This window comes from Phaseolus vulgaris, chromosome 11 (genome assembly GCF_000499845.2).
Source record: "Phaseolus vulgaris cultivar G19833 chromosome 11, P. vulgaris v2.0, whole genome shotgun sequence".
Classification (NCBI taxonomy): Eukaryota; Viridiplantae; Streptophyta; class Magnoliopsida; order Fabales; family Fabaceae; genus Phaseolus; species Phaseolus vulgaris.
The window spans coordinates 2,036,938-2,059,569 of NC_023749.2; the positions used below are offsets into that span (position 1 = coordinate 2,036,938).

The 22,632-nt window shown below is 36.4% G+C and overlaps 2 long non-coding RNA genes across 2 annotated transcripts; one reads left to right on the forward strand and one right to left on the reverse strand.

Annotated features, from left to right (window-relative positions):
- Window positions 1-15,808: 15,808 nt before the first annotated feature.
- LOC137824888 (uncharacterized) lies at window positions 15,809-17,114 on the reverse strand. The gene is made up of 3 exons (XR_011083278.1): window positions 16,988-17,114; window positions 16,420-16,549; window positions 15,809-16,076 (listed from the first exon to the last, which is right to left on the reverse strand). It is a non-coding gene; the product is annotated as an uncharacterized lncRNA (long non-coding RNA).
- A 746-nt stretch (window positions 17,115-17,860) lies between these two features.
- LOC137822357 (uncharacterized) lies at window positions 17,861-20,055 on the forward strand. The gene is made up of 3 exons (XR_011082923.1): window positions 17,861-18,808; window positions 19,371-19,420; window positions 19,726-20,055. It is a non-coding gene; the product is annotated as an uncharacterized lncRNA (long non-coding RNA).
- Window positions 20,056-22,632: the final 2,577 nt, after the last annotated feature.

Genomic DNA, 22,632 nt, shown 5'->3' on the forward strand with positions numbered 1-22,632 from the left:
CGACAGCGATATCGAGACCTTCGAGGACTTGGGCGAACGACCAAAAAGTCTGGACTTGGACGAACGACCGAATGTCCTACTGTCTCAAAATCCTCTCCTCAAGAACACCTTCCAGCATCCATCACTTAAAGCTTCTGATACAGATAAGGGGATTTAGGATCCAATCGGCCAGAGAATAACAACAGCGGTGACCTCTGTGCTTTAGCCATTGCCATGATTTGAGTTGAGCCATCGAAAAAGTCTCTTCCGCATCAACAACACCTTGTTTGAAAACAACCGAATTCCTATGCTCCCAAATGCTCCTTACGACACACGCCTAAACTCCTTTCCACAAGAGATTTTGTTGGCTACTCAGATGAGGCAAGAAGAAATTTTCAAAGTGCATCATAAGAACATTGTGCTGCACAAAAGAGATGCCGATCCATATAAAACATGACCTCCACACTTTCTGGGCGAAGGGGCATTCTAAGAAGATGTGTTGGCAGGATTCCTCCTTTGTTTGACAAAACTCACATAAGATTGTGTTAAGCAACACTCCTCTCCTCCTCAAATCAACTCTGGTTGGGATCCTACCTAGGAGGACTCTCCAAGCAGTTGTTATTGTATTGGGGAAGGCTTTGATTCTCCACAGATGCTCAAAAACTTCATGGCTCGGACTACTATCCTGTTTAGCTAAGCATTCATATGCAGAAGGGACAGAAAAGAACCCCGAGCCATCACACCCCCACGTCTGAACGTCTTTGAGACCCCTGGACGGACTTACACGGGATAGGAGTTGGACAAGGTTTGCTTCCAACGGTGATTCCCATTCATACCTAGCCCTTCTCCACCTTAAGTCCCACCTCCAAGCAGCGTTTACCCACTCCCCAACCTCACTCACCATTAGGCCCTGGTCCAAAGATAAGGAGAACAACCTTGGGTAGAGGGTTTTGAGGTTGATATTACCGATCCACACATCCTCCCAGAAGTTCACTTTTTCACCGCCTCCTACCTTCCATACAAGTTGATTTTTGAACCACCCTCCTCCTTCTCCCTCTGTACACACTTTTTTCAAATCTCTCCACCACCATGATTGGAATTTCACTGGACCAAGCGAACGATCCAGATTCATCCCATACTTTGAGATCAATAAGTCTTTCCACCTCCCCTTTTCTTCCGATACCATCCGCCATCTCCACTTGGCTAGGAGGGCATAGTTAAACTTCCGAATATCTCTGATCCCCAGACCACCCTCCTCCTTCGGTTTGCATACATTTTCCCAGCTAACCCAGGGTATCGACCTTTTCTCCTTCCCCCATCCCCACAAGAATCTTCGCTGAATGCTGATAATGCTTTTATATATGGATTCCGGTGCTTTGAAGATAGAGAGATAGAAAAGCGGAATCGCTGAGATGACCGATTTGATAAGGCAAATTCTCCCTGCCATTGACAAAAATCTTCCTTTCCAGACATTGAGTCTAGCTTTAAGCTTGGTTAGCACCGGTTCCCAGAACTTCACCTTCCTTGGATTCCCCCCCACTTCTAAACCAAGATATTTAAACGGGACTCCCATCTGGGCACAACTCAGGGTTTTTGCATAGCTTAACAGGGCAAAGTTATCCACATTCACACCTGCAATCTTTGACTTATGGAAATTTACCTTCAGGCCTGATGCTAGTTCAAACCCCCTTAGGATCGCCTTCACGGCAACAACATTGCTGTAAGACGCTTCACAGAGGAAGAGTGTGTCGTCTGCGAATTGCATGATGCTAATCTCCTCCTCTCCTCTGCCGAACTTAACACCCGATAGCAAGTTGGCCTTGTTCGCTTGCCTAACAAGCCCAGCTAGGCCTTCCGCTACCACAATGAAGAGGAACGGGGCTAGCGGGTCACCTTGCCTCAAACCTCTGGATGGTTTGAATTCCTCCGTAGGGCTCCCGTTAACTAAAACGGACACTGAGGCCGATTCCATGCAGCCTCGTATCCACGTCACCCACTTACAGTGGAAACCCATTTTGTAGAGCATATCGTACATAAACTCCCACCGCACCGAGTCATATGCTTTTTCAAAGTCCACCTTCAAGCATAGACCACTCCTCTCACGCCTTCTGAGATCCTCTACCACCTCATTAGCCATGAGTACACTATCTAAGATCCCTCTCCCCTTTAAGAAAGCAGATTGACATTCATCAATAACGGGGTTCAACACTTTCTTTATTCTTTCAGCCAACACCTTTGCTATAACTTTGTATAGAGCCCCCACTAACGAGATGGGTCGATACTGCTCCAGCGAACAGGGGTCCTTCACCTTTGGAACCAAAGCTATGAAGGATGCATTACAGCCCTTAGGAATAGACCCTGTATCATGGAACACAGCCAAGGCCTTAACAAACTCGTCTTTTAGAAACTCCCAGCTTTCCTTAATAAAGTTAAAGTTGAACCCGTCGGGTCCTGGACTCTTTGAACCTTCACAATGCCACACCGCTTCCTTGACTTCATCTTCCTTAAAACCAGAAATAAGAAACAGGTTGTCTTCTAGGGAGATTGTTTTGAACTCCACTTCATCAAGTCTAACCCCGAAATCCCTTGTTGCTTTGAACCTGTTCTCAAACAACTTCTTAGCCTCTGCTCGAACCGTAGCAGGCTCCTCACACCACTGGCCCCCAACCTCAACACCTTTTACTTCGTTTCTAAGCCTTCTCCATCTCAATGAGGAATGAAAAAATTTTGTACACGAGTCACCGTACTTGAACCAACAAGCTCTTGCTTTTTGACTAATGAGGGAGTCTATCTTTCTGTCAACCTCCCCTAGCTGGTTCAGTAAATCCAGTCTCTCCATCCTCCCCCTAACCACCGAACCTCCATCCTTATCTTGATTGTCAAAGGCCTCGATTTCGCGCAGGATACCATTCTTAATGGTATTAAGATTGCCGAACACTTCTCTATTCCAGATTTTCAAGTCCCCTTTGAGCAGCTTCAACTTAACCTTAAGGTTCAAGATGGCATTCCTTTGGGCTGGATAAGATTGCCACTTTCCCTTCACCATCCCATTGAACCCTCTATCCATATGCCAGGCATCGATGTTTCGAAAGGGCTTGGGTCCCCAGTCCTTGTCCAAGGTCTTCACCACCAAAGCACAGTGATCAGACACTTCCCTCTGTTGGACATATTGTTTGCAGTTTGGCCATAAGCTCAACCACTCCTCGGTGACTAGGATTCTATCAAGCCTGCTCATAGCCGACCCATTTGCTCTAAACCACGTGAAAGCTTTCCCTACTATAGGGAGATCCAGAAGCATATTAGATTCGATAAAACAATTGAAACCATTTATCTCGCTCGTTTGGCCACTTGCAGCTGCACCCTGACTACTAGCACCTTTCCTTTCCCGTCTGCTTCTAACAGCATTAAAGTCACCACAGAGACACCAAACTGACTCCTGTGACGCCCCTTTAATACCAGTTATCTCCTCCCAGAGAATCTTCTTTTCTCTTAGACTACAGGCTGAGTAGATATTAACAATAACACACTTACGTGAAGACCGGAGATGTTGGCCAAAGATAACTATGAATCCCTTCCCCATCACATGACTCTCATAGCAGAACATATCTTTGTGCCACATGGACAGCAAGCTTCCACCACCATTTTCACCTTCATAGTGAATCCACCCGATTCTATTATCCCCCCACAAAGCAAAACATCTAGCATCGGTGAGCCCCTTCAATTTCGTTTCTTGAATGCAAACAAACTCTGCTCCTTCTCTTGAGATCAAATTTTTCAGATATCTGCTTTTTGTTCCTCCCCCCAGACCTCGAATGTTCAAGCTAACTATCAGCATAGGAAACCTTTTGTTACCCCTTCTTCTAGCTGCTGTGCGAACTCTACATCTCTCGCTTCCATACTCTGATATTCCTTCACAACCTCTTCTTCTATCCTACGACATACAATTCCCATCTGTTTGCCCATCTCCCACAACTTAAGTGGTTCCTCCGTTACGTCCAGGTCCCGGAACCTTGAGTTACAAATGGTTGTAACCCCATCAGAGATAGTTGCAGAAAAAGTTCCAGCTTTTGAGGCAGAGTCCCTTACCTGAGAGGGCCATACTCTTATTGACCTCCGTGGAAGGGTGCTTGGTTCCGCCACTTCCCCCAGCCCCTTCATTCGCAGACTACCCCTAGGGGATTGGTTCCTGATTCCACTTCCCCCTTTGTTGACCTCATGGCCACGTATTTCCAGAACTTCCCTTGGCTCCAGCTCCCGACCGACCGAGGCTCCCTCATGGATATGGTGTGCGCGAAATTTATTCACGGGAAAATAAGAATAAGTTTAAAATCAAACACAATAAACATAAATATTTATAAACAAATAATAATTTACATATCATTTTCAATATGAATAGTTGTTTAGTAAATTAGTTAATTTATCGATTTCAAGTAAAATCACAAATTTTAAATAAAATATTTAAATTTATTCCTTCTATCTCTTGTATATAAGAATCTTTTAAATAAGAATTACATACAAATAGAAATTAGATACAATTAGATGCGACAAAACGAGCTAATTTAATAAATTTTAGTCTAATTTGTTATTGACGATCCGTTAATGTTATACTAAACTTAGTAATCCTTTTTGTCATAGAATGAGTTAGGGTCTATTATTTTTCAAAATAAAAATATAATTTTTTTTATTTTAGATTTATTTATTTTGTTGTAATTATTGAAATCGAACTCTGGTTAAATAATCAAAATGGAAAACAATAAAATTGAATTAAACTTTAACATTTTAATAAAAAAAATATTTACTAAATAAAATAAAATAAATATCAACAATATTTCAATGAATTAAATAATATATAAATAAAATTAATATAAATAAAATTTTATAAAAAATATTCATCACCATCAATTTTAATTAAAAAATATAAAAAAAATTATTTAAAAAAAAAAAACAGATTGGTGGGTTTGCCTCCACTCACTTTATCATCTACATCTAACATATTATATTCTTATAGGAATTATAAACTCTTTTTAATAATAAAAAAATTCATACTTTAAATATTTCAAATAAGAGGAAGAGTAATAATATATATTAGCAATATATGATAGATACTAATCTCAAAGTCAATAAATTCTCCTATCCTAAATTTCCTTATATTTCACATCAACATTTGAACACATGATTATTACTCATGGTCAAAACACTTAACAGAATGTTTTTTTTCTCAAATTCTAACTAATTACGAGCATAAAATAATAGTAATTTTTTTCTTAAGCCCCTCAAAATTTTAGTTATCTTTAATTAAAAATTTACCTATCTTTATTTAAGTTCCGCTTTTTTTTTTTAATAATGAATGCATAAATAATTTTTATTTCTAACCATTTGTAAAAATATTCAAATTTACATATATAAAAATGCACATAATACATGTTTTATGAATATATTATGATTAATCATACAAGAATTTAGATTAATATGTGTATTTATTTGAGAAAAAAAACTGTGATAACATTTTCAATGTTTAATTAATTTTCGACAATAATCAACCATGACAATATCTCAACTAACTTTAAATACTTTTTGTACTGGTAGCCTAAAACCGAGAGATATAGGCCGAGAACTACATGCCGAGAACTACATGTTCAATAATCAAAGTGTTAAATTAAAACCGAAAGGTCTGGACCGAAACCTGAAAGGATAATATAAGGAACTTGCACAAGGGGGTGTAAAAGTAATAAAAAGGTGTGAGAAGAAAGTCCAAAAGTACTGTAGAAGGCCCATCAACGAAACCCTATAAATAGGAAGTCAACACAAGAAAAAGGTAAGATTGATTTTATCTGAAAAACCATTACATTGTCTCTGACTTTGGCATCGGAGCGACTTGCAGGTACATCCCCCCACTTGTGAGGAACACCAACCGAAAGGAGTAGCCGCGAGGAGCAGCCGAGATAAATTGCCGAGAGAAGCAGCCGAGAGGAACACAAGAAGTAATCCAGCCTGATAGCAAACCGAGAGTATAGCCCGAAATCAGAAGATTTGTGTAAAGGCCATCTTGTCGTTTCGGTTCGAGTGTTCTTGGTCCCTTTTTGTAAGAACATTTTGGCGCCCACCGTGGGGCCGAGAACTAGTCAGAAAGAAAGGTAGAAGACAAGATGGATCAGAGAGAAGGACAAGGAGAGCAAGTAGATAATATCGGCATGCCAATGACAATGTTGGTGCAGCTGCAGAAGGAGTTCGAGACGTTAAAAAAGAGTAATGAAGAAGAGCTGAGTATGTTAAGAGCTGAAAATGCACGCATGAGGAGAAAACTACACGAGGAGACAGTTTTGAATGCATCATTTGAAACTGTTCAGCCAAGAGCACAAGTCAATGAGAGGATTTGTCATAATGAAAGTTCCCAAACGAAAAGAAGATTCCTTGGAGATTCTGAAGTTTTTGCAGGAGCATCGTCAAGAAAACATCCCTTCTATGATGTTATAGTTGATACTCCATTACCTGACAATTGGAGAAGTTTAACTATTGACAAGTATGACGGAAGCACGGACCCTGATGAACATGTCGCGGTATATACCACGCAAATCAGTCTATATACATGGAACGATGCTATTATGTGCAGAGTGTTCCCTACAACGTTAAAAGGGACAGCGTTAAGTTGGTTCACACGCCTTCCACCCTTGAGCATAGATTGTTTTGATACATTGGTGGAAAAATTTGGAGCTCAGTTCGCAACTAGTCGTCCCCATCATTTAACCTCGATTGCTTTGGTGAATATAAGACAAGAAAAGGGGGAGTCGTTAAGAATGTTCATGGAACGCTTTGGGAAGGTTGCCCTGGGAATTCGAAACCTCAGCCCAGAGGTTACCATGCATCATATGATAACAGCACTAAAGCCAGGGCCATTTGCTGATAGTCTTTGCAAAAAACCCGCGACTAGTTTAGATGAACTAAGACAACGAGCGTCAAAGTTCATGCAAATGGAAGAACTGAGGGAGTTCCGGAATCAGGCAAGGATGGATGGAGGTGAAAAAAGGGTGATAGAAAAAGAAAGTGGACCTATGGCTAGGAGAGCCAGGGAAGAATTCAGAAGCCGAAAGTTCCAGCAATACACACCCTTAAATACAAACAGAACGAGAGTCTTACAAGAAGCCATGGCGGCAGAGATAATACCACCAACTAGAAAAGCGCGAACACCGGAGAGGGCCGACCACACCAAACATTGTGAATATCATAAAAATCATGGCCATCATACAGAGGAGTGTGTCGGGTTAAAAGATAGAATAGAAGAATTGATTCAGGATGGGCAGTTGAAGCGTTTTGTTCAAGGAGGAAATGTTAGACTGAGGACAAGTCCAGAGAGAAGATTGAAAGAAATCGAAACAGGGGGAAGGGCAGACAGATCTGAAAGAGGAAAAATAATAGAAAAAAGAGATGATAGAAGAGGTGGAAGATCAGAAGGAAGAAATGACAGGGTTTACCAAAACACACAATCAGTAAGGAGAAGCAGGGAACGAAGTTTGGGGAGACCCGTCAGGGGGTTTATAAACACTATTTCAGGTGGTTTCTCTGGAAAAGAATCATCATCAGCAAGGAAACAACATTGGAGAAGTATAAGGACCATTAACCACATTTTTAAAAGAAGAACTTTGCCACCAATGCTTTTTACAGATGAAGATTTTCAAGAAATTGATCCCGATCACGACGATCCTATGGTGATAACAGTAGAAATAGCCGAATATGTCGTCATGAAAACCTTGGTTGATCAAGGAAGCTCAGTTGATATTCTGTTTTGGGATACTTTCAAAAGATTGCATCTAAAAGAAGAAGACATCGTACCTTTCCAAGAACAAATCATTGGTTTTTCAGGGGAGAGAGTCAGCACGAAAGGATATGTGGATTTGATGACCACGTTCGGAAGAGGGAGTAAGACTAAAAAGATTAAAATCAGATATTTGGTGGTGGATGCTTCTACGTCATATAATGTGTTGTTAGGACGTTCTTCTTTGAATAAGTTGGGAGCAATAGTTTCAACACCACATCTAGCAATGAAATTTCCAACAGAAAAGGGGGAGATAGCAACAGTCTATGTTAATCAAAGGGATGCTCGAGAATGTTATGCAGCCGGTCTGAAGATGAATTTACAAACACACAAAGATACCGAAAGAATGGTGGCAATGGCGGATTTGGACCCCAGATTAAATGATGATAGGTTGGAACCAAAAGAAGAGACTACAGCCGTGGTATTAGGCCGGGACGAGAAGCAATGCACTTATATAAGTGGAAGTTTGCCCGAAGAATTGTTAAACAAAATTGTCACGTTGTTACGCGACAACAAAGACTTGTTCGCTTGGACACCGTCTGATATACCTGGAATCGATCCCAAGATAATTTGCCACAAGTTGTCGGTATGCCGAGAAGCGAGACCGATATCTCAGAAGCGAAGAAAGTTGGGAGAAGAAAGAAGAAAGGCAACAATGGAAGAAACTGAGAAGTTAATGCAAGCCGGTTTCATTAAGGAAGCTCAATATACGACATGGTTGTCCAATGTAGTGCTTGTCAAAAAACCGAATGGAAAGTGGAGAATGTGTACAGATTATACGGACTTAAATAAAGCATGTCCGAAAGATACATATCCATTGCCCAACATTGACCGATTGGTAGATGGGGCGTCTGGACAAGAAATGATGAGTTTCCTCGATGCTTATTCAGGGTATAACCAAATACAGATGTATGAGCCAGATGTGCCCAAAACAGCTTTTACCACAGATACGGCAAATTATTGTTACAAAGTCATGCCTTTCGGCTTAAAAAATGCCGGAGCAACGTATCAGAGATTGATGGATAAAGTGTTCAAAGATCAAATTGGAAGAAATATGGAAATATATGTGGACGATATGGTTGTGAAGTCAGAGGAAGTGGAGAACCATTTGGGAGATATCGAGGAAGTGTTTTCACGCATAAGAGAGTACAATATGCGTCTCAACCCAGAAAAATGTGTTTTTGGCGTCAAAGGTGGAAAATTTCTAGGTTTTATGTTAACCAACAGAGGGATTGAGGCTAATCCTGATAAATGTGAAGCAATTATGAAGATGGGGAACCCGAAAAACCTGAAAGAGGTGCAGAGGTTAGTGGGAAAACTAAATTCATTGTCAAGGTTTTTACCAATCTTAGCTGAAAAAACCAAACTGATAATAAGCTTGTTGAAAAAATCTGAAACCTTTGAGTGGGATGAAAAATGTGAGCAAGCCTTCTCTCAAATCAAAAGCATGGTAGCTGAACCACCGATCCTAATCAAACCTGAGCTGACCCAACCCATCATAGTTTACTTAGCAACTTCCAATGAAGCCATAGGAGCAGCGTTAATCCAAGAAAATCCGGACCAGAAACCAATATACTTTGTAAGTAGATCCCTTCAAAATGCTGAAACCAGATATCCCAAAGTAGAAAAAGTCGCCTTGACCTTGGTATACGCCGCAAGGCGTCTTCGGCCATACTTCCAGAATCATCAGATAATTGTGAGGACCGATTATCCAATATCAAAAATTTTGAGAAAACCAGAACTTGCAGGTAGGATGGTGACATGGTCAATGGAGCTTTCCGAATATGGCATCAAGTATGAACCGAGAGGACCAATCAAAGCTCAATCCCTTGCAGATTTCATCATCCAGATGCCGACAACAGCACAGCAGGAGCAGTGGACATTATATGTAGATGGCGCGTCAAGCAAAAAAGGAAGTGGAGCAGGGATAGTACTTGAAGGACCAGACAAACTTCCAAATAGAGATGGCATTGAGATTCGAGTTCAAAACATCCAACAACCAGGCCGAATATGAAGCTCTTATTGCAGGACTATTACTGGCGAGAGACATGGGAGTTGAAAACGTCATTTGCAAAAGTGATTCTCAGCTCTCAGTAGGACAGGTGCGAGGAGATTATCAGGTGAAAGATCCATTATTGATGCAATATTATCATAAGGTACTAAATGTCATGCAATGTTTCAAACAAGCCGAAATAAAATATATTCCGAGAGAACTAAATATGAAAGCCGATTCATTATCCAAGTTGGCAAGTCAACAGCGGCAACTCCAACACAATTCAGTTATACAACAAACCCTCAGCCACCCGACAGTCGGTTTCGAGGAATATTGCAACGTCACCACAACAAAAGATGAATGGATAGAAACATATATGGAAGCTATAAAGAGTCAAGAGCAAGGCGTTCAATTAGATACAAAAATGACAAAAAAAATAGCTAGTTTTGTGTTAATTGGAGATGAACTCTACAAACGCGGATATTCAATACCTTTGTTGAAATGTCTCTCAAAAGAGCAAGCTCAATATGTAGTGAAAGAACTTCACGAAGGAATATGTGGCTTACATTGTGGAGCTCGAACAATGGCAACAAAAGTTTGCAGAGCTGGATATTATTGGCCAACACTCCGAGAAGATTGTGAAATTTATGTTAAAACATGCAAGAAGTGTCAAGAATTTGGAAGTTTGAACCATATACCAGCACAGGCGTTACAAGGAATTACTTCTCCATGGCCATTTGCAAAATGGGGAATTGATATACTCGGTCCATTTCCACTCGGCCGAGGACAAACTAAATTCATGATAGTCGCTGTAGATTACTTTACAAAATGGATAGAAGCAGAAGCACTGACTAAGATCACAGCTCAGCAAGTTCAAACATTCATATGGAAAAATATAATATGTCGATTCGGAATCCCACACACCATAATAACTGACAATGGCCGACAATTTCTTGACAAAAAACTTATGGAATTTTATGCAGATTTGGGAATCAAATCAATAAGCACTTCAGTCGAACATCCGCAAACGAATGGACAAGCGGAGGCCGCAAACAAAGTTATTTTGGGACAATTGAAGAAGAGGTTAGGAAATGCCAAAGGTTTATGGGCAGAGAAGTTACCAGAGATCTTATGGGCATATAGATGCACACCACAAACTTCAACTATTGAAACACCATTCAACCTCACATATGGGATGGATGCAATGTTACCTGTAGAGGTGAATGAACCAACGTTGCGAAGACAGATAGAAGACTGGAATATTAACAATGAATGCTTGAGAACCGACCTTGATCTCATTGAAGAACTTAGAGAACGAGCAAAAATAAAAGAGGCAGCAGTAAAAAGAAGAGCAATGAAAAGGTTCAATGCGAAAGTAAAATTCAGGGACTTTAAGGAGGGGGATTTAGTATGGAGAATGCGAACGGATGCCCGAAAAGATCCGCGACATGGAAAATTGGCGTCTAACTGGGAAGGTCCATTCAGAATACTCGAAAATTTGCACAATGGAGCATACAGATTGGAAACTTTAGAAGAAAAAATAGTACCAAGAACATGGAATACAAGTCATTTAAAGTTTTATTTTAGTTGAATTTGCAGATGTACAAATAAGACTCTATATATCTATCCATCAATGGAGAAGCATTATCCATTATTAATGTGTCGTTTATTTACATAACTTTCGGTCTTGGATGATTTCACTCTAAGTGAAAGCCCACCCGAAAAGAAATATATTCATCACACTTTCGGTCTTGGAAGATTTCACTCTAAGTGAAAGCCCACCCGAAAAGAAATATATTCATCACACTTTCGGTCTTGGAAGATTTCACTCTAAGTGAAAGCCCACCCGAAAAGAAATATATTCATCAAACTTTCGGTCTTGGATGATTTCACTCTAAGTGAAAGCCCACCCGAAAAGAAATATATTCATCACACTTTCGGTCTTGGAAGATTTCACTCTAAGTGAAAGCCACCGAAAAAAATATTCATCACACTTTCGGTCTTGGATGATTTCACTCTAAGTGAAAGCCCACCCGAAAAGAAATATATTCATCACACTTTCGGTCTTGGATGATTTCACTCTAAGTGAAAGCCCACCCGAAAAGACATATATTCATCAAACTTTCGGTCTTGGATGATTTCACTCTAAGTGAAAGCGAACCCGAAAAGAAATATATTCATCACACTTTCGGTCTTGAATGATTTCACCCGAAAATTCGCACATCCAATAAATTATGAATCAACAACCCATGATATTTTACAAAATCATGACAATTGACAATCCGCTATTTCGTAGGTGACAATTACGTAGTATACGATCAATAATGCAAAATCATGACAGTTGATAATCCAACAAACTATATGTATTAAAGTTCTTAAAAAGACATTACATTTAGCAAAACGAATCCCCCCACATGGATTAGCATATCAAAAAGCATCCATACATGGATTCATAGTTCAAAATAAATCTACTTTCGGCAGGTAAACCCACGCCCATCTAGCTCTCAATATTAACATCTTCAGCATCAGTGTCTGGGATCTCGTTAGCCGGCACCAATTCACCCTTGTAAAAATCCTTTTTAACATCAAAGTTGCCTTCATCAAGTGGAATCTTGTAAAAATATTTTGCTTGCTGAAGCGCTTTCTCAAAACCAAGTTGATGTTGTTCAAATATAAAGCTTTCGGCTTCAAAAACGTTGGTCCTCAGCTGATTTATCTCTTCGTCCATAACTTTGATGGCGTTCTTGTCGGCTTCGTTCGTAGACAATAACGCTAACACCTTCTCATTCAGCAGTTGATTCTCTTTACGGAGTTGAGCGTTTTCTTCACTAGACCTCAAGCTTTCATTCTTCAACTCAACAATTTCTTTTTTAAACTCTTCCTTTGCAACTTCTTGTTCACCTTTCTGTTTCTTCATCTCTTCTAGTTGCTCGAACAAAGAGCTCGTTTTCTCCTTATATTCAGCAAGGTCAGTCCTCAATTTTTCAAATTCAGATAAAGACACACAATTTCCATTTTTCTCCTTCATCATTTTTCCAATCAACAAACTTCTACTTGACAATTCAATAACGGAATCAGCTAATGAAGCAGCATCCATATTTTTCAACATATTATAAGACGATTCGTCAAAAGAAGTTTGGACAAACTTTGCATACTTAGTTGATGCACAAAAAATGGTTTCAGAAAGCGGTTCAGACGACACATTCTCAACGCGACGATGACGCCGAGAAGAAGAGTGCGATCTCTTGTTGCTTCTATCTCGTTTCTTTGATTTTTTCGAAGGCCCGGCAACATCCACATTGTGTGCAACTTCAACCACTTCAATAGGCGCAATACGCTGCGCTTCTTCGGTTTCAACAACAGGATTCACTACATTTTCACGCCGAGGAGTCACATCACCTACTTTGTTCAGCAGGTTCAAAAAATAAGACCGAGCTTTCGGATTTGTGCTTCCCATCAAAGCTGAAAATCAATAAAAAACTTAGCAAAGTTAAAAAACACATCCTATAAAACAAGAAAATGAAGAACAACCACCTACCAATAAGATCTTCTTGTGGATGGGACGAAGTATACAATTTTAGCAAGGCGCGAGTGGGAATTTGGTACGAGAGGTGACTGAAAACTTCAATAACATACCGATCGGCTGCCCCCATTGAGTGAAAAGATATTGAATTGAACTTCACGGGATCTCTTGTCCAGTAAAGAGGAAATTTTGGAGACTCTCCATTGAAAAAATACTCTTTCCCTATCGGCTCTATTAGAATTTTGAAAAAACCTCCCTTAAAATCCTTATATGATGATGTAAAAGGTTTAAGGAAGCAAACGTTGGATTTGCTAATAAGAGAAAGCCACCCTGGTCGTTTACCAGGCCGAGAACTATAATAATACAAGAACGAAGCAGGACTAGGAGAAAGCGACAATAATTTACACAAAATACTAAAAGCTTGCATGGCAGCCCACCCATTAGGGTGAAGCTGAGTAGGGGCAACATTAAGAAAATTAAGAACGCCTATTTGAAAGTTATTCAAAGGCAATCGAATGTGAAGGTCTCTAAAAAAGCAAGCATAAAAATAGAAAAACTCATAGCTATCATCTTCTCGGCCATGGCAAACGTTATCAGCATCTCCAACACGCCGAAAAGAAATAATATCGTTCTCAATATCAGAATAATATATCTGAGAATGAGAAAGAAAACTACGCAGTTCAATAGCAGAACGATACTTCGAAAAATATTCCCGAACTCTAGGGTTAACCCACTGATAACCTGGACGAAGGTTTTTCCGAGCCGACATAAAATCGATTTCTTGAGGAACATCAATAGTAGGGGCTGCATTAGAGTCATTCATGCAAGAAGGGGTAGCAGATGAAGACTTTGAGTCTGGATGATCCTCTGCCCGAACCACTCGCCCAGTTGATTCACCACCCGCGCTCGAACAATCATCACTAGCAGAAAGGCTTGAAAGAGACATTACCTTTGCCAAAATCAACTGATGATGGAAAATGAGCTTCTGGTTTAAATAGCGAAAAGTTTCACAATCATAAAAAGGTTCAAAGGGAAACCTATTTATAACCCACGAGAACCCTAGAATTTGAAACGTTCTGATCAACAAAATTATTCAAAAATACATATGATCTAACGGTTCAAATAGGCATCTCATGTCAAATCACATACTTTCAGAAAAGTGAATTACGAAAACCAAGGCATTAAATACCACATCAAATCAAAACTCAAAACAATTATATTTTATTAAGACAACAAATACTTTCAATATAAAAAAATTATTTTTGTCTCGGGGGCCAGTGTACTGGTAGCCTAAAACCGAGAGATATAGGCCAAGAACTACATGCCGAGAACTACATGTTCAATAATCAAAGTGTTAAATTAAAACCGAAAGGTCTGGACCGAAACCTGAAAGGATAATATAAGGAACTTGCACAAGGGGGTGTAAAAGTAATAAAAAGGTGTGAGAAGAAAGTCCAAAAGTACTGTAGAAGGCCCATCAACGAAACCCTATAAATAGGAAGTCAACACAAGAAAAAGGTAAGATTGATTTTATCTGAAAAACCATTACATTGTCTCTGACTTTGGCATCGGAGCGACTTGCAGGTACATCCCCCCACTTGTGAGGAACACCAACCGAAAGGAGTAACCGCGAGGAGCAGCCGAGATAAATTGCCGAGAGAAGCAGCCGAGAGGAACACAAGAAGTAATCCAGCCTGATAGCAAACCGAGAGTATAGCCCGAAATCAGAAGATTTGTGTAAAGGCCATCTTGTCGTTTCGATTCGAGTGTTCTTGGTCCCTTTTTGTAAGAACACTTTTCATTAATGAAATATGGCAGTATTTTGCTTTTAGTTTTCACCATTTTTCAATTTGGTCTATGTATCTTTTATTTTATTTAGTTTGTTATCTTATTTCTTTAATTTTCTTTTAGTATGTGTAATATTTGTTTTCATCTCTGTCAAATGTTTTTCATCGAAGAGACGAATTCAAGATGAAAAATAGATATTATAAGAACTGAAAAATATATATTGTAAAAACTAAAATTAAATAACAAAGATAAAAGAATTACAAAAATAAAAATCAAGAAAAAAGTATAGAAGCTTAAAAATAGTAATTTTTGAACCTTTAGAAACTAAACTAAAAGTCTCAATAATCTCAATAATCATACAAATGATTGTTTGCATGTCATAAACAAATTCGATGGTTCAATTTAATTAGACTTTTTATAGTAAAAAATTTAGAGTTTATGATTTAGGATTTAAGATTATGATTTATCTTATTCAATGTTATTGAGTTCCAAAATTCCTTCTAAAACAATCCCTTGCTTTTAGAATTTCTAAAGATTCTATTACAACAATTGATTCCTGAAATCAGAAAAAACAGGATCTTTGCATAAAGCTCACAAATGAATCACAACTAATAACATCAAACATATTCCTAGCATCTAAGATTATTAGAAGTCTTGATTCAAACCAGATTTAGAATCAGTTTCCCAGCATAAATCTAAACCAAAAATCAAAGGATGAGTGATCAAGTCACCTTAGCTGTGAGAACAAAGTCAAGTCATTAACACTGAACAAAATGATTTCATATACAAACCAAGAGAGGTATAGAAGAGTTTGATGGATCACATCACATTCAATCTTAATACAAGGGGAGCTTAGCCACTCATGGTAATGTGTAGGTCAATCTTTTCATACAAGGAGAGAAAAGAAAAGAAAAATAACAGAGTTGATCTCTCTGAGCTTCCCAGCTTCGTAACCCCCTCATTCCTAGTTGGACTCCTCCTTTCTGCATTCTCATAGGGAAAAACATATAAAATGCAATTAACTCTTCTCAACAAAAGAAATCCATTTTTCTTACAAGAATAAGAGTTTTCTTAAGTCTAATTATCTTATAAAAACGATTTATAAAACCGGTTTATGAAATGAAATAAGATTTACGCTCACTTATATCCTATACAATATCTTTAGTCGATGTTTGATCTCTATACAGATTGTTGTACAATTTCCTGTGCATCTGACCTGTGATTGTTGGGTACTGGCCGGAATAGCACTCGTAATTGGGTTTCTGGCAAAATATTAATGAAATACTATATAGTGGAAAAATCATGATAATGATAGTACAAACTTGCATTTATAGATGGATTCTGTGGAGTATCTGTGTCCTCCGGATGAGTGAAGCAGTACCTACAATAGTTCATGAGGGTTGATCAGCCAATGAAGCTGCACTCAAGGATACAAATGCATCTCTGGCATCTCAGACTGCATGGTAGAATTGCTTAATCAGCTAGTAAAAAAGATTACAAAAAATCATTGTAGAAGAAGACAAAGATGAGATTGTTTTTCTGTCAAACAGCTTAAATTCACTCCAACCTCTGCAGTTTAAATGGGAATGAACTCAGCTTAAATCTACCAAGATGATTGCAATTTACAAGCATTTCACCCACTACTTCAATAACCCTTTTTCTGATATTTCTGGTTTACATCAAACAAAAACAATTAAGCTGCAACCAAGGATCGTTTGAGAATCTTGATGAACCATATATGTTGCAAAAAAGTAAAACCCCTTCAAATTCCAAGTGAAAGCATATGAATACTCTTAATTTCTAATTCATCTAATTCATCATACAGTGAAACCCCTTTAAAACAAATGCTCATAATTGAAAGTATTGTTATGAAGGGAAGAGTAAAGAAAAGTACCTTCCTCACGAGAGCAATTTTTGTCTGCGAAGTTTGCTGCTCAACGGCAAGGAAAGCCCTGATTCCACATTTGAATTTGGAATTTGGAAGCTTTAAACAATCACTGCAGAATATACACTCAAAAAAATTATATCCCATTAATTTTAGGGATACTTTTAGAAAAAAATTATACATAATTCATTTCACACTGGTTAAGAAAGTTAATTAAAATAATTTGATGTCACTAATTTTTATCAAAAATATTTTTTTTCTAAAGTACTTTTTATTCATATTTGACATCATCAACAAGAAGAAAAGAGTCCTCGAAAATAGAATCACAATTATCAAGTTCAGATATGAGAATATTAAGTAAATTTTAAATCTAATTCAAAGTTTATAAAATAGAGTTATAAGTTGAGATTTACATTCATTTATATATTATGTTTATCTAATGTGAGATCCGTCAACTCGCGTAGTACAATATATATAATGGATGATCCAGTAACATGATAAGTCTAACAAACTCTCACTAGAACAATATAATCTATAATAAATAATATGATAAGTTCAACAAACTTTTGTTAAGATATACCTAAATAACTCATTGTTATCAAACATAGTACTAATGATAGTAAAATCAACATTATTAATTTGATTTCACAAGATTTTTTTTTCAATTTTGATGAATTAATTAACTAAATTTTGTAATAAAAGTTGAAAGAAATATAAAAGTAAAAAATATTGTATGCTAATTCTTTATGTATGTATTATTTCATTCAAAAATATAAGAGTCTTACAAAACTAATTCTATAGTTTGTGCCGGTGCTCAGTAAACTTCTACAGTAAAAGAATTTAAATGGTACAACTTTTTTTCATTGAAGTTCACATCAGAAACAGAAGTAAATAGTGAATACATTAATATGAGTTCCTGAGAGCAGCTCTGAACAGTTTTGGCTAAGATGAAATAAATGATGTTAAGTCAAACGAGAGAAGGCAAAAGGCCAATAGCATAGCCAAAAACTCTGAGCTGCATTGGAAACGGGAATTTCACTTCATGTTCTTATTGAAAGTTGAACCAAAACATTATCAAACCCAACTACCCTCATCAAGTTAAGCACCACAAAGTAACATTCAGCAACCAAAACTTGAAATAAATATGCAGACTAAGATGGGTCCAAACCAAATCCTTTTCCCTTTGTACCTTCCAATGTGACTATGTAGTTATCTATTTGTTGCAAAGTCAAAGTAGACTAAGATGGGTTGCAAGAAAATATGGCTTTTGCAAGTAATCTGATTCTTATGCATGATTAGGAGTGAGATGAGAGGACAAGCAAACAGAAAGTTTCACATCAATGGTTCAGCAAATCTCTGTACTTCACTTAATGTTGCAGATTTAGTTACCTTCAAAGGAAGGTGGTCCAAATGATGACCATCCAGAATTGTGGCATTGCTCACTGCAAGTCATGTGCCACCCTCCACCACACCACACCTCACAACACCTATCATTCAAAACTCCTTCATAAAGAATGTGCAAGTCCACCCTAATCAAATGCTCATCACATCGCACTTTCTCTGTTTGTTTGTTTGTTTCATAGAAACTAATAAATGAAAGGGCGTGAAAAGTGGGAGAGTCATCAGTGAAACAAGGAGTTAAAGGAGAAGGGTCCCCTCATTTCTTTCCATTCTGTAATAATTGTATGTATATATATGTGTATGTGTCTCTGCAAAAACCAAAAACCAGAAACCATGGGTTGCATGCGGATTTACTCTGTACCAGGGCTATAGAGAAACAAAGACTACTCATTTAGTGAAGTCCTTGGAAGCCTACGTACAAAGGTGCAGGTAGTTTATCTTTTTCTGCTTCTTGGTCAGATCCATTTTGCTGCTTTATTGATTAACATGCTTCATGCATTTTCATGGTACCTATCTTCATCTTAGAAGAGAAAGGTCCTATATTTTTTTAGAAGAAAAATGAAAAGATTTAGATGGGCATGTAAGTAATGAAAGAATAAAAACAGTAAGAGAAGTCTCACGGGTGCAGTTTCATGTGTTATCTTTGTTGTTCTTCTGTGATTTGATCTCTTGTTCGTCCTTGTGTTCTTGAAAAAGCATTCTGGGTAGGTTGGTTGGTCTTCCTCGTGGAAGAGAAAGTTGAAAAAAGTCCAAGGAAGGTACACGCGTCTCAGTGAACAAGGGGACACATAGCTTCTTTTATATACAAACTTCTGAGTTTCTCATGCATGTTCTTTGACTATGGATGACTTGGAGGCAGAGTTAAAGGGTTTGAAGTTACAACATTAATTTTTACATTTATTACATGTATTGTTGGTCGGTGGTTGCAACCTTAGTTTCAGATAGAACAATGACAGCACATATAAATTGAAGTAAATGTTCTAATATGCAGTAGCAGCATGGAAGCATTTGATTTTGGTATACCGAATGGCACAGCTACAGGTATCCATTTCTTTTCAAATTTTAACTTAAACACATCATTTCTTCAAGATTTGTGATTGACCAAATACCACTTATTCTCATGATATTTTTTCTTATTTTATAATCTTTCTTTCTCTTTTTTCAAACATTAGGCATGTTAACATTAAGTGTAGTCATATTCAATTAATGTACCATTAAACTGAGATTGTCTTGTAATGCTAACAATACACTTTCATTTTAACATGACATGTTATGTCCCTGTGTGGTGAAATCATATAATGTGGTGTCTGCTGACAAATGTGTGACTTTATTGGAAATTGAATTAGGAAGCAGAGATTCAGAACTGAAAGGGTTGCAGAAAGAGCATGAACAGAAGAGTATGAAAATTGAAGAGCTGAAGAAACAGATTGAATTGACAAAGTGTCGGTTGGAAAAGAAGAAGAAAGAGGTGACAGAGGAGGAAAGGGGAGGTTTCAATAGTCTAAGCAAGAAATATAACAGTCTCAGAGAGGAATTCAATGCAATGGTGGTAGCTGGGAAATTAACAAAATCAAAATAACTCCAAAACTATTAAGTCTTGCTAAACATTTTTAGTTTCGCATATATTTCATCAAAGCTATGAATATATCTAATTAAACTTATCTATTGTGTCTCAATGCTTGATGTTATTATTACAATATTTCCTATCGAATTTTTTTATTTCTTATATTAAAATAAAATGTTAACCTTGTTTTATAGTCTCTAATTATTCTTAACCTGTCAATATGACATAACAAAATTATTACCAATTTCATCTTTATTATGAATGGAATGTTTCCTCAAACATACATTATAAATTAATACTTTAGCAACAATGTCTTAATTTTGCCCGTAAATTTAAAATTGCTATTTTTAATAGAATCAAGAGAGTAAATATCTCTATTTTAAAATATAAACGAGTAATTAATCAATTCTTTATTAATATAAATATCTTGACAATAACTTTTTTTTTTTATAAAAAATATAGTATGAAATTTGACATCTCAGCAAGACTCACACCTCACTTCAAGTAACAACAATCATCTGTCATCACATAAAAAAAATACAAAAATATAGAAATTAGACCAAAACTCATATATTAACGAAAACGATAAATAGTTAAATATTTTGACAAAAACTTATTATAATAATTTTTATTGCGATATTTTCTTTCTGTTTGTATCTCTTTACCACATCCATTTTATTATCTCACACTCTTCTCTCTTATCTTTTTATCTCCTACAATGGTTTATAATAAAAAAATTGTAAAAAATATTATATATATATATATATATATATATATATATAACCTGTTCATGGTAGCCAGCATGTATATTTATAATTTACTAATGAACAAAAATAGAAAAATAAAGAAAAATAAAAAAAAATAGGTACATATTACTCTACTTTTACCGTATCCCATCCTAGTCTCCAATTATAGTCTGGAAATTATGGAAAATAAGCTAACAAAATTAAGTAGTTGAGTAAAGTTCAAGTAAAATTAGTTAATAGGAAACAAAATGAGAAATACAAATTAGAAAATTGTTTAAAAACCAATATATATATATATATATATATATATATATATATATATATATATATAAAGAAACTTCAGTTAAATGAGTTATTTCATTATTAATAATTTTATTAAAATATTTTTATTATTAATCTCATATTTTTAATTGAATTTGAACTTTATATTTTCTATACTTGTATCTGTTGAATTAATTGTAGCATTTTTAATGAGTAATAACAAATTTATGAAAAGCACTTTGTTGAGAATGTATTATTTTTTCATTTTTCTTCTTTTTTTCCAGCTTCTGAGTGAATTCTATTTGACATATTTTATTATTTTATAAAATAATTAATATAAATAAATCAAAATAATATTTTAAATTAAAATATAAAATGAAACAATAAACTGAAAATTGTATAAAAGATTCCGATATTTTTTTATTTAAAATTTTAAAATAATAGACTTATGAGTTTTTTTCACATATTAATTAATTTCATTCAAATTCAAACTTGGATTTCTAATATAATCAATTAATCATTTAATTCTAATAAATAAAAGTAAAAGTTCCAAAGAAAGAAACCAAAATGATAGAACCGTTTCCGAAAGATAGGGGGGATTTTTTTTTGCTGTGTGGAGGAAAGGAAGTTTGAAAGCAAAAAAAAATTGTAGTGAAGCTTGATTTTCCTGGTTTTCTTCAATAATGAAAGAAAAAATTATCAAATGATTTTTTTAGAAACAAAAAAGTAATTAAAAATAGAAAAAAAAAATATAAAATATGTTAAATATTATACAATATAATTTTTGAATCTTATATAAATATATTAGAAAGCTCACTAGATACAAGTTAAAATCTTATCTTATAGATTTTGAAAAAAATAATTTAGATTTAAAATTTATAATAATCTAACATAATTATAATTATTTTGATCTACTCTCTTACCCACTAACTAACAGATGATTTTAACGAGTTGGTGGATATATTAAATATTTCACATAAAATAATTACTGAAAAAAACATGAAATAGAAATCAATTTTTAGACACCAAAATAATTAGTTGTAATAATAAGTAAATTAGATACCATTTTAAAAACTAAACAAAAAAATTGGTTTCTAAATTAGTTTCTATTATTGTTAAATAGTTTCTAAATTGGTATCTAATTAGCAACCAAAGTTTTAACCACCAATTATTTAGTTTCTAAATTTAGTCTCTAAAAACTTTGTTGCTAATTTTTTTTTTTTGATCAGCAACGAATTAATAAAATTAAATGAAACACTTTAGGGGTGTTCCAACCCTTATACATAGCCCTCCTATTATTACTTTAATGTAATCAGAATTATTTGAGATGGAGAGAGAAAGGAGAGGGAGAGAGAGAGAAAGGAGAGGGAGAGAAACCCGTCCTATCTATGGTGGTAACGCCGGTCAAGGAGGTCATGGCGCAGAAGAGAAGACAGGAAAATCTGCGTATGGCACAGGCGACGCCACAACCTTCTTCTTCTCCAATTTTCCGAATGGGTTTGGTGAGCTGGACATGCACAAGATCTTCCAGAAATGGGCTAGAGTGAAAGAAGTTTTCATTGCTCGAAGGCTGAACAAGGGGGGGAGAAGATTTGGCTTTGTTCGTTTCTTCGAAGTGGGAAATGCGGCAAGATTAGAGAAGGAGCTTGACCAAATATTCATTGGCAATGTGAAGCTCCACG